This window comes from Chinchilla lanigera, unplaced genomic scaffold (assembly GCF_000276665.1).
Source record: "Chinchilla lanigera isolate Chin_1 unplaced genomic scaffold, ChiLan1.0 scaffold00019, whole genome shotgun sequence".
Taxonomy (NCBI): domain Eukaryota; kingdom Metazoa; phylum Chordata; class Mammalia; order Rodentia; family Chinchillidae; genus Chinchilla; species Chinchilla lanigera.
Window position 1 is genome coordinate 20788853 of NW_004955420.1, and position 13434 is coordinate 20802286.

General features: G+C 47.7%; 1 protein-coding gene across 1 annotated transcript in view; it reads right to left on the bottom strand.

The window, feature by feature from the left end:
• St6gal1 (ST6 beta-galactosamide alpha-2,6-sialyltranferase 1) overlaps window positions 1-12315 on the bottom strand; it is a 92278-nt gene extending 79963 nt beyond the window's left edge. Inside the window, exons 1-2 of the mRNA XM_013513557.1 lie at window positions 12175-12315; window positions 11737-11853 (exon numbers count right to left, since the gene is read on the bottom strand). The gene's annotated coding sequence lies outside the window, so the exon portion shown is untranslated. The remainder of the gene's footprint in view (window positions 1-11736; window positions 11854-12174) is intronic.
• Window positions 12316-13434: the final 1119 nt, after the last annotated feature.

A 13434-nucleotide genomic window follows, 5' to 3' on the forward strand; every position in this document is an offset into this window, starting at 1 on the left:
TGTTATCTCTGCTACAGGAAGGCAGAAAAGTAAAGTTTATCTTGAGTTCTGAAGGATGAATAGGTCTGTACAGGCAAAGCAAAGCACATGCAACGGAGAGGACAGCAAAGCAAAGACTCAGCCATGGAAGTGGGCTTCTTGTGTTCAGGGATAGTGAGAGGCTGAGAGGTGGGTGAAGAATATCAGGGCTGCAGGGATCGGGAATGAGTTTCACTGGGCTGTCTGCTCTGGATATAAATGTCTCTACTCTCAATTTAATCTTCAAGAAACTGGCACTGTGGAAGGTGACATTATTGCACTGTTTGCTCTGAAATCTGTAGTGAAATCTTGACACTGAAAGGGGGCTTCAATGGGGCACGAGGAGGTGAAGAGGGGCCATACAGTCCCTTGCTCTTGGCCTGCACCCCATGAATCCTGCACCCCGCCAACCCTGGCCCAGTGGATGCTACATTCTGATCAAATCCCAACCTTGGAATACCAAGTGTCTCCCGCCCAATTTTTTTGACATGAGGGAGACAAAGATGAGAGACAGAGGAACTGGGACCAACTGCAGAAGATGCTGAAGGTGCATCTGGGGAGTACAACGCTGCGTCTAGTGGCTCACAGGGTTGGGAAAGAGCTGCATACTGTTGGCTAGACAGATCTGGATTTGAATCCTTTCCCCCCTGCATGTCCTTGGGTAGTTCACATGATCTCTGGGACTCTCTTCCCATCCCCTAAAAGGATAACAAGTCCCACTCACCCCCAAAGCTTGTTCTGAAGACCAAAGTGAAGGCATGTGAGGGCAGCTCCTACCCTAAGGAGTGACAGCTCTCTCATCCTATACTGGTTACTATCTTCATTTTAACCTTGCGGAAGGGCCTCGGGCCCTCAAAACTAACAGCCCGCACTGAGGCACTAGAACTGAATCAGCCCTCTACGGATGCTCCCAGAGCTGCAGGGTCTATGTGAGACTCCCTGGGTCTCCTCCCAGTGCTTCTGCCTCCTCGGCTGTTTGCAGATCTGCGGGATCACATTTCCCACCTGACCCAGTGGGCCCGGGAGGGCTGCGGGCCTTGTAGCATAGAGCTCTGCAGAGGTCTCACATGACAACCTGGCAGAGTGCAGCTGTTCCCAGCAAGGGCATTAATAATACAGGCCTTTTTCCGCAAACTCTGGCAAACAGTCTAACATGACAAGTCAAAACACAAGCTCCAAATTCTCGCTGGGGCTCAGGGGCAGAGGAAGCCAAAATAATTTGCTCTTATCAGAGCTACACCATAGAAGTGAGTTTGCCGCTATGTCAGGGGAAACCACTGAAGAGAAAACAGAGAAATGAATGCACGCAGGGGAGGAGGGAGAGCTGTTGCACACCTCACAGAATGACCTGCCTCACCGAGGGGCTGGCTGGAGCCATGCTGCCCTGGCTTACCCTCTGCTCCTCGTGGGCAGGAGCAGAGAGGAAGAAGTCCATGTGACTTGTTGGCCCGGGGTGAACAGATCCATGAATTCATCTCAGCAGTCATTAGCACAGCAGCAGACAAACACCTGGGCCAGGAGGTGGTGAAGGATAGGCCCATCTCCCCTAGCAAGCACATAGCATGGGGTCCAGTTCCTGTAGGACTGGGGTCTCCATTGTTCATACTGTCACAGGGGCTGAGGACACACAGGTGACTGAAGCAGTATGTAGTGTGTAGGAAGAGCAGGAGCTATGGGTCCCCCAACACCACGGGGAACTATGCAAATTTAGGCAAACCCCTTGGCCCCTCTAGCCTCATTACCGCATCAGGAAGATGGAATAATGGCATATAGCTTGAAAGATTACTTTTAGAATTAAATAAAATGTACAATGCTTGACCAAAATCTACAGTGCTTACTTTTATTTATTGCAGTAAAAGACACGTTGCTAGTAATCCCCCTCAAAATACTCCCCGTTGCTCCAACATACTCCTTGCTCCAGTCTTGGTGCTTTCTGAAGCAATTCTGAAACTTTGCTTTTGTGAGAGTCTTCAGTTGCGTTACCATGACTGCCTTCATGTCCTAAGTCAACTCAAAATATTCACAGTAATTTCTGTTGAATAAAAACATTATGGTGCATCCTCCTCCACCATGTTCACTGTATCCGGCACTGTGCAACTTCCGGCTCTTCCCCAAAGACAAAACAACCATGAAAAATAAAGAGAGGAATTGATTCAGGACACAGAGGCAGCCAGAGAGTAGAATGAAAGACATTCACGAAAGAGGACGTCCAGAACTGCTTCAGAAAGTGGTAAAAACAATGGGATAAATGTGTTCGAAGGGAGAGGGAATGCTTTGAGGAGACTGAAGGCAATATGTGTTTTACTGCAATAATTTTTTTAATTTAAACGTTCACCATATTTTGTTATCATATCTGTATGGAACAACCCCTGAAACAACATTTAGTAGTACCAGGCTCTAAAGAAAGAGACTTCTCAGAATTAATCCTTAATCTTCAGATATCAATCAGATTGTGAGTATCGACTCTATTTCCAGTTCTTATGGGAGAGGGACATTTGGGGGAGGTGGATAGAAGAGGGGGTATAAAGTAACTGGAGATGAGACGTCAAAGACAAGCAAAGGAAGATCTATAAGGCTGCACTGCTCCATGCTGCCTAAGCCCGACAGGGAATCTCTCTGGGACTCAGAACTCTCTATGGTAAGACGGGGCTGGGAGGGCAGGGACTTAGATTTGATCTGTGGTCTTCACGCTGTGCTCCAGGAGCTTTGGCTCATCATGGAGATGCTGAGGACTGTCTTGGGGTGGGAGGAGGGAGACACATGAGCTCCACGCAGCTTGCTATGGGAGAGAGGGAAGAAATTCATCCACAGTGGAGCCTCGGCCCTTTGCAAACCAATGCTTTCTCTAAAGTCAACAGTGTCCTCTCAGAAGCCACTGTAGCCCAGGGCCAAGGTGAGGGAGAAGCAAGAGAAGGGTCTAAGGTACAAAATGTAAGGAGGCCGTGCGGGTGCAGAGTTGCGTACCAGTACATGGCGCCGCACTTCACTTGCCCTCATCCCAGCCAGGAGTCCCCAGCTGCCTTCAGGCCCAGCCTCTCTCACCTCCGCAGCACTGGGGTCACAGGCCACCCTGCCTGGAAATCTCTGCACACTGCCTGACATGGAGGGAAGAAGTGGATGACAGCAGAAAGCTTGCCAGGCAGGGCAGAATGGGATGTGGGGAAGCTGCTGGGTTGGGCTATGGACAGGCAGAGGTCGTGGGATCTCTTGACATACAGCGGGCAGGTGGACAGGGCAGGCTGACAGCTGTTTGCAGATGTGGGGAGCGCTTGGCTCTGTCTGCTCAGTCAATAATCCAGTGCGATACCAGGTATTGCAAAAGCAAGGCCGTTGCCTGGCTTCAAGTGGGAGTCACAAGGAAGAAAGCAAACCCCTGCCCTGCAGCTACTGCATGCCACGTGTGTGCACACTACATCGTCCACAGGAAGCCGACCGGCTGCAGAGAAGCTGCCATTACCACATCTCTCCTGCAGGAAGCACAGAACCAATCTTATAAAACTCAAAGTAATTCTCTTCTCCCTTTGCACATAAAGATAACCCACCAGCCATGGCAATGTTCTCAAACTGGACTGCAGTCACAGTTGCACAATGAAAAAATTTCCTTTTAAAAAAATCAAAGGGGTGGTTTTCTGAAGGTGGGTTAATTTCATGGAATACAAATTGTGCCCGCCAAAAAGTAGTTCTAAAAATTCCTCATGACCTTCAAAAGCCACCAACAGGGCTCGCTGCATCTAGCTGAGTAACAAGTCCACTGAGGCAGGAGCACACGCAAAGCCAAGCAGCAGTAAAGACGCCCAGACCTGCAGGTGTGGGCTCTGAGAGTCCTCCAGGTCTCTGGGACCAGCATGACCCTGATAGTCTGGATCAGAGCAGCCTGGGATGCTGGGGAGACCACCAGGGGTACTGACTTTGGGTCATGGTCCCGTCAGAACATAGCATACAGTGAGCTGAGCACGCCACCCTGACTTTATCAGCTGCCCAAAGCTGAGGAACCAAGCTCCACGTCTCAAGCACTTCCCAAGGAAGCATCCTTGGCCTCGGACTGTGCTTCACTCTCGTGACATCACAGAGCTCCCTGCTTCGTAAACCCCACAACCAAGGTTTTACATTTGATTGAGATATTATTCAGTTAATAATATTTGTTTCTTTCTTTGGACCGCATGTTATGTGGAGCCTAGGACCATAGGTGCCTAGCACAGAAACAAGCACATAATAAGTGCTCTTTAAAAAAGTGGACCAAATGGTAAAGAAGACACTAGACATTCTTCACTGATGGCAACACCCAGGTTTCTTCCAGTGCAGCTCTGCCCTGTAGCCAGGTGTCCATGACAAGAGTCCCTGAGAGAAGAGGAGAGGCGAAGACTGAGTTCTGAGCCAACACGACAGCACCCCACTTTGCCCTCACGGCAGTCTAGAAAGCAGGCATTTGCCCTGCTCTCCTTGCAGGTAAAGAAACTGAAGCTCTGCTATTGGAACCCAGACCTGTCAGGGTAGAAGGCCCACGCTCTTTTCCAGCCATTCCTGTTGGGCAAAGGTAGCACAGCCTGGGATGGGATGGGAGGGGCTAGGCGAGGCGGGGCGGGGCTACCCTGCCGTGCTCCCTGGAAATACACACGCTTCCACCTACTCCATGTCCCATAGCAACATCTCAAACTGCTCCCACTGCAGAGAAAGCTCATGGCAAATCTTCCTCTCTCATGAGCTCCTCAGAGGAGACCTGGAGACCCTTCAGGTCACATACAAGATGTCTTCTCTCCCTTCCTTGCACAGGGGGATCCAGAGAGTACAGCATAAATGAAGAGGACAGATGTGGCTGTCAGACCCTCTAGGTTCCAGTGTCAACTCACTAGGTCTAAGACTGCTGTGCCCCGTTTCCTCGTGTATAAATGGAGATTCAAATAGTGCTTGACTTTTACAGCTATTGAGGGGATTAGAGACACTATGTGAATTCACAGATACAAAACCCTTGGTTCCATTCTGGTGACTGAAGCTGCCTCTCCACCTCTAAGCAGAAAGAGCGGAAGATGCTGAATCTAGGGAGGGCCTGAAGCCAGAGCAGCCACCCTTGGCACTGCCAGACCTCCACACACGGAGAAAACAGCCCTCTTGGGCCAACTCCAGAGGTTTCTTCTCTCAGCTGCCAGTAAGTACAGATGGCACATTGGCACGGCAGCAGGACAGGGTGGACAGCACCGTAAAGTCAGCACTTACGAGTTGTTTGCTCATCTGTTAAAAAAAACCCTCTAGGGAAAAATACACAGCTTTATGACGGTTCGCTTTCTCAGGCCACCAAGGACATGAGGAAGAATTGCCCATAACTGGAGAATAAGGTCAAAGCGTAAGGAACTCATTCTTCCAGGGACGCTCTGAAAATGATGGTAGAGGAGCCCTGGGGTGTAGATCAGACAGCAGGACTGGGAGCAGAAAGAGCGGCACACAACCTGTCCCTGGGGAAACATGAATGAAGTCTGTGACGAGTGATCAGTACACGATTCTAACAGCTGAAAAAAAAAGAGTGGGCCCACCAAATGCTGGAAGGAGGTGGAGGAAGGAGATCGCGTCACTGTGGAAAGGTCAGTGGTGTAGCCACTCTGCAAAATATGTTTCTTTAAAAGCTAAATGATGCATTTACTATAAAACCCAGCAAAACATTATGTCCACACAAAAACCTGCACACAACTGTTCATGTTGTCCTTATTTATAATAGGCCAAAAACGGAAGCAACCAAAATATCCTTCAGGAGGTAAGCAAACTGGCGCATCCATCTCATGGGACAGGGGACAGTACTCAACAATAAAAAAGAGCAAACTACTGATACACTCAACAACCTCAGAGGACATGAAGGGCATTATGATGAGTGTAAAAAAAAAAAAGTTACATATTGTATGGTTCTATTTATAGAGCATTCTCAAAATGACAAAATTATCAAGATAAAAACAGAGGGAGGAGCCAGTATGATAATAATGCTGAAGCACGTGGAAGATCTTTCTGGTGAAGGAATCATTCTGTATTTTGATTACACTGATGGCTACACTAATCTACTCAGAAGAAACAAGTAGAAGATATATGTACATTGTACCAGTTTTGGATTCCTGGTCTTTCTACTGCACTGTGATTGAGATGAAATCATTGGATGAAACTAAATGAAGGATGTACTAGACTTCTCTGTCCTGCCCGAAACTTTCAGTGAATCTGTAATCATTTCAAAATTAAAAGGTATTAGCCGGGTATGGTGGCACACGCCTGTAATCCCAGCACTCAGTAGGCTGAGGCAGGAGGATTGTTACGAGTTCAAGGCCAGCTGGGCTACAAAGTGAGCTCAAGGCCAGCCTGAACTGCATAGCGAGACCCTGTCTCAAAAAGACAAAAAATAAATAAATAAATAAATAAAAGGTGTTTTTAAAAATGCACCAGGTCAAATTGTTCTTGATTTGACACATAACATGTCACTTTGTATCTCTGTTCCTCTGCACATACAGACTTCTACCCAGGCTGTCTTCCTATCCCACCACATCCCCAGCTAACTTCATTTCCTTCAGAACTCAACGTTTCTCCTCCAAGATACTCCGCACCTTAGGATCACTGCTCTTCCTCTACACTTTCTGGCACAGTACTTATTCAACTCAGTTCTAATTATTAGCTCATTTGTTTATATCTCCTGCTACATGCAAGGTTCAGAAATTGAGAAAACATTTGCAAAACACATCCATTCTATATTCTACAGAATATAGAAAGAACTCTTACAGCCCAATTTAAAGAGACAGTCCAATTTTTTTTTTAAAATGAACAAAAAATATGAACCAACACTTCAAAAAAGGAGATATGTAGATGGCAAATAAACACACGAAAAAGATGCTTGACACTTTTAATCTCTAGGGAAATGTAAATAACACCACAGTGAGAGACTCCCAATCACCGTTAAAATGGCTAAAATTCAAAAGACTCAGCACATCAGGTACTGGCAAAGAGGCAGAGCACTTGAAGCCCTAACACACAGCTGTTGTCAAAGTAAAGTGGCAAAATCACTCTAGAAAACAATTTGACACTTTCCAAGCTAACATTCACCTACCACAGGACCCAGCCTTTCTCTGTTTCTATGTATGTACCCAAGAGAAATGCATGCATATGTCCCCACAAATATTTTCTCACAAATATCTGCTGGCTTTTTTTTTTTTTCTTGGCACTGAGGATTAAATCCAGTTGGCCTCTGCCACTAAACTACATCCTCAGCCCTTTTTACTTTTAATTTTAGTTTGAGGCAGGGTCTCACAAAGTTGTCCATGCTGGTCTCAAACTTTTGATCCTTCTGTCCCGTTGGAGAAGCTGGGATTACTGACATGGACCAGCATGCCCAGCTGAGTGACTTTATTTTGTTTTGTTTTGTTTTTCTTCTAGTACCAGGAGTCGAACTCACAACCTTGCACTTGCCAGGCAGGTGCTGTGCAGCTGAGCCAAATCCTCAGCCCCTGAGTGACTTTATTTTAATAGTTCCAAATTCAAAACACCCAAATATTTGTCAACAGATGGAAAAAAACAGACTGTGGTACATCATACCATAGAGATACCATTTAACAGTAAAGGAACAAACCACTGAAACATAAAACAAGATGAGCGAACAATAATTATGTTGAGTGGGGGAGGAGTACATGCTATAGAATACCACTTACATCAAGTTCTAAAACTACACACTAACCTACACTGATAGGAAGCAGATTAGTGGTTGCTGAGGTGAAAGGCAAGGAAACAAAGGACCAGGAGGGAGGGGTGAGACAGAAGGAAGCTAGGAGAGGGACAATGGGTAGGTTCATTAATGTCATTGTGAGACTGGGTCTATGTGTGTACATATGTCACAACGCATCAAGCTGTGCAGTTAAATAGATGCAGGTTTTTGTCTGTCAGTTACACTTCAGGAAGAACAGTAATAGGTACCTTTCATGGGCAGCTACTTTGTAGGGAAAAACATAAATTACTATTAACCTTCACTCTAGGTAGGTGTTCTCAAGCCCATTTTACAGATGAAGAATCTGAGTCAGAGAGCCTAGGACTCAGTGGTGGCGAACCTAAGGCACGTGTGCCACAGCAGGCTGTTTGTATCACTGGAAGCTCTGAAAGGTTCGCCATCACTGGCAGAGGTCCTGTAGCTATGGTCAAGTCAGGCTCAAGCTGGGGTCAAGCACCTTCCAAGCTGTTTGTGATGCCTCCTGCGATGGCAAATTCCCAGCCCAGAGCCACAGGTGACGGCTCCCCGGCCTAGGCAAGACCCTCAGGAGCAGGACAGACGGTTAGGGCTGCAGAAGATCCCTAGATCCCTGACATGACAAGTGGCTGTCACCACCACACATTCCTCCACCAGCAGTCAGGCAGGCTGAGACAGGAAGCAGTTGTGCTGAACCCCAGACAACCTCCCTTCATCAGCCAGTGTGGTCCAGCGGACCGACCCCGATCAGTCCGGGAATCAGACTTTTGTTCCCCAAGGCCGTTCTCCTTTCTGAGCTTCCACCTCTTCTGCAATACGAAGTGAAGGCTGACCAGTGAGCCCACCAAGGGGCTCTCGTCCCACTCCACACCCTCTGCAGCACTGAGCATGTCCTCCCTCTGAGGCTGGGCAGATCCCTCGGATGAAAAGGATTCCTGATTATCTGTGAGAGCGCCCTCAACAGTGCCATCAGCCCCTTCTGCAGAGAGAGCACTCATCCCCCCCTGAGCAGTACCCTCCCAAGCTGCTCTCTGGGCCTCCCTGCCTCTTCCCCCTCACTCCTACCCTTCTTCATGGTTCTTCCCAAGCCCCTGCCCACATGCTGCTGTCTTCCCCTTCACAGGCCGCACTGTAAAACTCTGTGCTCGAGGACCTGGGAGCCCCAGAAAACAACTGGAGATAGCAGAGAAACCTGAGGCAGAGTTTCTTCCTTGCAGGTTCTTGTAGAACACACTGGAGGTGCATGGTCACAGGACCATGGAAGATACAGGAAAGGGAAGGAGAACGTATGTGCTATCCAGCTGTGTGCAGGGAAGCTCCTCCCCTTGTCCCTTGTCAGATTTGCATGCCCAGGGCTAAGCCAGAATTTCTCAGTAGCACTCAGTAAGTATGTGCTGAACTGAATTACATTTTTCTTGCCAAGAGAATAATCTCTTCCCCAGCCATGGAGGCAAAGGAAGCATAGCTATTTTGGGCTGCTCCGCTGCAAAGAGCTGTGCGAACCTCGAGATAGAGAGGCTACCTGCTTCCACCTGGGTAGAAAGCTAGCACCCAGAAACACTGCATCCCCACTGCCGGGACATCAGATGAACTAGAGGACTCTGCTGCAGGCTCTATGGATGCCCTTGGCTCCCACACTGCTTCCACAACAGGGAAGGCAGCCCCTGGGATCTGAAAGAACAGAGCAACACAGGGCGTGGTGGTGCACCCCTGTAATCCCAGCACTCAGGAGGCTGAGGCAGGAGGATCATTGTGAGTTCAAGGCCATCCTGGGCTATAAAGTGAGCTCAAGGCCAGCCTGAACTGCATAGTGAAACCCTGTCTCAAAAAGATAAAAATAAATAAAAATGAAAGAACAGAGCAGCACTCCGCAAAGCTTCAATCACTTTATTTTTTTTTTTTTTTTTTTTTTTTTTTTTTTTCTCCGGTACCGGGAACCGAACTCACGACCTTGCGCTTGCCAGGCAGGCGCTTTTGCCGCTGAGCTAAATCCCCAGCCCCTTCAATCACTTTAGACCACAGCTGTTCACATAGCTTCTGAGATGGAATGATGTTCCCTCCGGGGAGGAACACTGCCTGTTGGAACCAGATTTGGAACTCCTACAAGGGTGACTACCTGCCCTGGACAGCACTCACTAGCTTTGAGAGGGGGAAGAGGTCACAAACATACCTAGCTGACATCTCCATCACTTATGAGTGGAGAAATCTTGGGTGAGTCTCTACCTCTCCGAGACTCAGAGGGCACGTATGAAACAGGGGGATGGATCCCCGTTAGACTGTCTCAGAACTAAAGCAGATAAGACAGACAGAGCACAGAGCTCACGCCTAGGACCATCATGAACTCCGTCAGTATCCTGCCTTTGCCTTCCCTTCATCATAAACACAAACAAAGTTCTTCAGAATAAGATCTTCTTACGATGCCTTCCCTGAGGGGGAAAACTAAGACCTTGATGAGGAAGGGAACTCAATTCCAAGAAAACCAGAGGGCACTGAAGTGCAGTAGGACTGTGGCAGCAGATACGGCAGAAGGCCTGGGGAGGGCCGAAGGAGGGCTAGCATAAGATCACCAAGCACATCCCCTCGCCAGGCGCACACAAAGACCCGCAGCCTAGGCTCCCTTCCTCCCCAGGGTGAACCTATCGGCAGCACAGGCCCGGACCCCCACCAGCTGCTGTGTGACCTGGCTGCTCAAAATGAGGGCAGGGAACAAGATGACCTCCACAGCTCTTTCCACTCGTACTATTTTCTGAACCTACAGAGAAACTGGTGCTTTGTTGATGTTCCGCCCTCTTCCCATCCCCTCTCTTCGAGGAAATAGGCAGGAGGTCCAGAGAAGAAAGCAAGAGATTCAGAAAGTAGGAAGAGGAGGGCTGAGCCTGAGTCTCCATTATGCTTATTTAATTAGCTCTAATCTGCTTCAACAGCAGGGCCTTGAAGAAAGAAGCTTTTGTTGAAATTTCACATTTGGCAGGAAGTTCCCCCTCACACCCCCCACCCCCAGAAGAGATTATGAGTCAAAAGCTCTGAGTGCAGTCCTGGCTCTCACATCCAGTACTGCTGAGGATTCATTTTCACACTTCCCTGACCAACTTCTTGACTTTTCCAGGAAGGAAATGTGCCCCAGATGTTGGTCAGTAAATGGAGGGTTTTCATCTGCCTTTGTGAAAGGATGTCAATAATTCACAGACCTCCCAAAGAGCAAGAGCCCAAAGGGGGAAATATAGCCAATTTCTCCGCATTGATAAACTAAAGGTCTCCCAATCAGCTAAACCTCCAGCGAGGGTAAGGAGCCTCACAGAGCCCAAGATACTTCGTTTCGCTCATGGGACTCTCACAGCTGTCTTAGGAGATAATAAAGACGGAAACCTCACTCTCATTCATTCACCTATCCATCTACAGTGCATAGGCAAGGAAGCCAAGGGGCGCATAAGTGAAGTGAGATCACCCAATGCATCACCAAGTGTGGATGGTATAGGTGCTGGAACCAGTGGTGTTCTGACGTAATATGAATCTCCAAAACAGCTGGGGACATAGCTCAGTGGCACAAGCGCCTGCCTGGCAAGCGCAAGGTCCTGAGTTTGATCCCCCTCACTGCAAAAAAAAAATCTCCAAAACAGAAAAGCCCTGGTTTGTGATACTGGTTCATTTCCATGCATAAATTTTTCTACAGTGGTCAATTTTAAGCTGCCAACAGTTTCTTAACAAAATTCCTGAATATTTAAAAATTAGCTCTGCAGATTTTCCAGACTAAAAGGTGAGATCCCCAGACCCTCCTTGAGGGTCTTTCTGCTGCACCACTCCACCTACCTGCAGAAACTCAACACCCTGGAGAAGGTTAAGAGTAACCATAAGGAAAACTATCCAACAGGATCGCCAACAGAGGAAAGATTTCAGAATGCTTTATTTTCTTCCTCATGGGCATTTTTCCAAATGTCCTAGGAGAACACATTACCTTTATAATCAGAACATATCTAGGTAATTAAGATCATTTTTAGTAGGCTTACTGGAATGTTTTGTAATACCTTCCTGAAAATGTTGTTTCCGTCTCCCTTGGGTTGCTGTGTGTGGGTACGTGTACGTGTACATCTGCGCGTTGGTGTGTGCGCACGCTTGCGTGTTCCCTAAGAGCTCAGCCGGTCCTGCAAAACAGAGCAGGTGCACCTAAGCACCTGAAGGATACATTCATTGCCTTTGGAGTTCAAATTTCATCAGCAATTGAGAAAATACCACTCCTTGTCAAGATGTAAAAATACCTGTCCAGTCAAATCAAAGCTTGTTTGGCTACCAAGTGACCTCGCCTCCCAATAGGCCGAGAGGGAAGCAGATGGTCTGACAGAGTTGTAAACAACTGGTGCTTCTTTGCAGAACCTCAGAGGAAGTTTCCATCTGCCCCACCACCTCCACCACCGAAGAAGCATACTGTTTTCTCCTTCCCTGAGCTGGGATTCAAGGGGTCTTACCTCAGCGCTGGGATGAAACCTGGTTGTCAGGCTTGGGACAGGCTCAGGCGAGCCAGCTCATTTCAGCGGAGCTCCAAGACACCCGTGGCTTCTCCCTGGGCTGCTCACTACGGAGGTCTACACAGTCGGCTCTACCTCTGCCTGCAGGAGAAAGAAACAGCAAAGTTTGGAGCTGAGCACCAGAAGCACATAGGTTAATACATGCAGGAGGGTAAGCCACCTTGCTCCTCCCTTCTTTGCTCCTCCCAGCACCCCGGTCACTTCAGCGACTTCAGAGTCCTTTTCAAAATCACAGCTCTCACCCTCCAGAAGGAACCAGCCTCCTTGCTGAGCCCAAATTGGCTCTGCATTTACCCACACCCACCCCTTTAGGGGCTGCACAACCTCAGCATGAGCTGCAGATCAGACAAACAAATGCACGACAGCCACTCAGCCCTGATGCTGCACCATGTTAGTGTTTAAGAAAAGCAAGGTAAGAAAATGACACACCTCCAACCCACGTCTCGCATTCCCACAAGGCTTGCAGACTCGTTGATTTCAATCAACAAACACATCAAAGTTGCTCAGGGCCTCCCTCTGACCTATGCTGTTCATGCTGCTTGTGCCGCCTCAGATGTGAGCTCAATTTCATATTCATTTTGAAAGCACTTTCATCTGAGCCTAAATTTTCGGTCCACATGTTATTATCAGGTTTTAAATGCTACCTCAGGTGCCTGGGAGGTAGCATTTAAAACTGTTCTTTATGTGCCAAAGAAACCTACGTTCCATCCATACATTTTAGAAAATGTAATTAAGTAAAAGAAGGGCAGAAATTACTCGATCTTGCTCTACCCAAGATAACTACAGATAACATACACTCCCTGGGTACTTTGTTTTGTTTTGCTTTTTGTGTCCCTATTTTTTTTTTTTTTTAATAAAGATGTGGAAAGACTAGGCATGGCTTAGTGCAAGTCATTGAGTTGTCTTCTGCAGTGTTATTTTACTTCTTTCTTTCTTTTTCTTTCTTGGTACAGGGAATCCAACTCATGACCTTGCACTTGCCAAACAGGCACTGGGATGCTGAGTTATATCCCCAGCCCAGCAGTGTTATTTTAATGGCTGCCTAACAGGTATGTACCTGGGGTCTTGTGCTGGTTACTTTGTTCTCGTTACTGAGACAAAATACCCAATGCTCAAAATTAAGGAAGGAAAGGTTTATTTAGCTCACAGTTTGTGGAGGTTTCAGTCCATACTTGGTTGACTCCAAGGCAGAGTGGCACA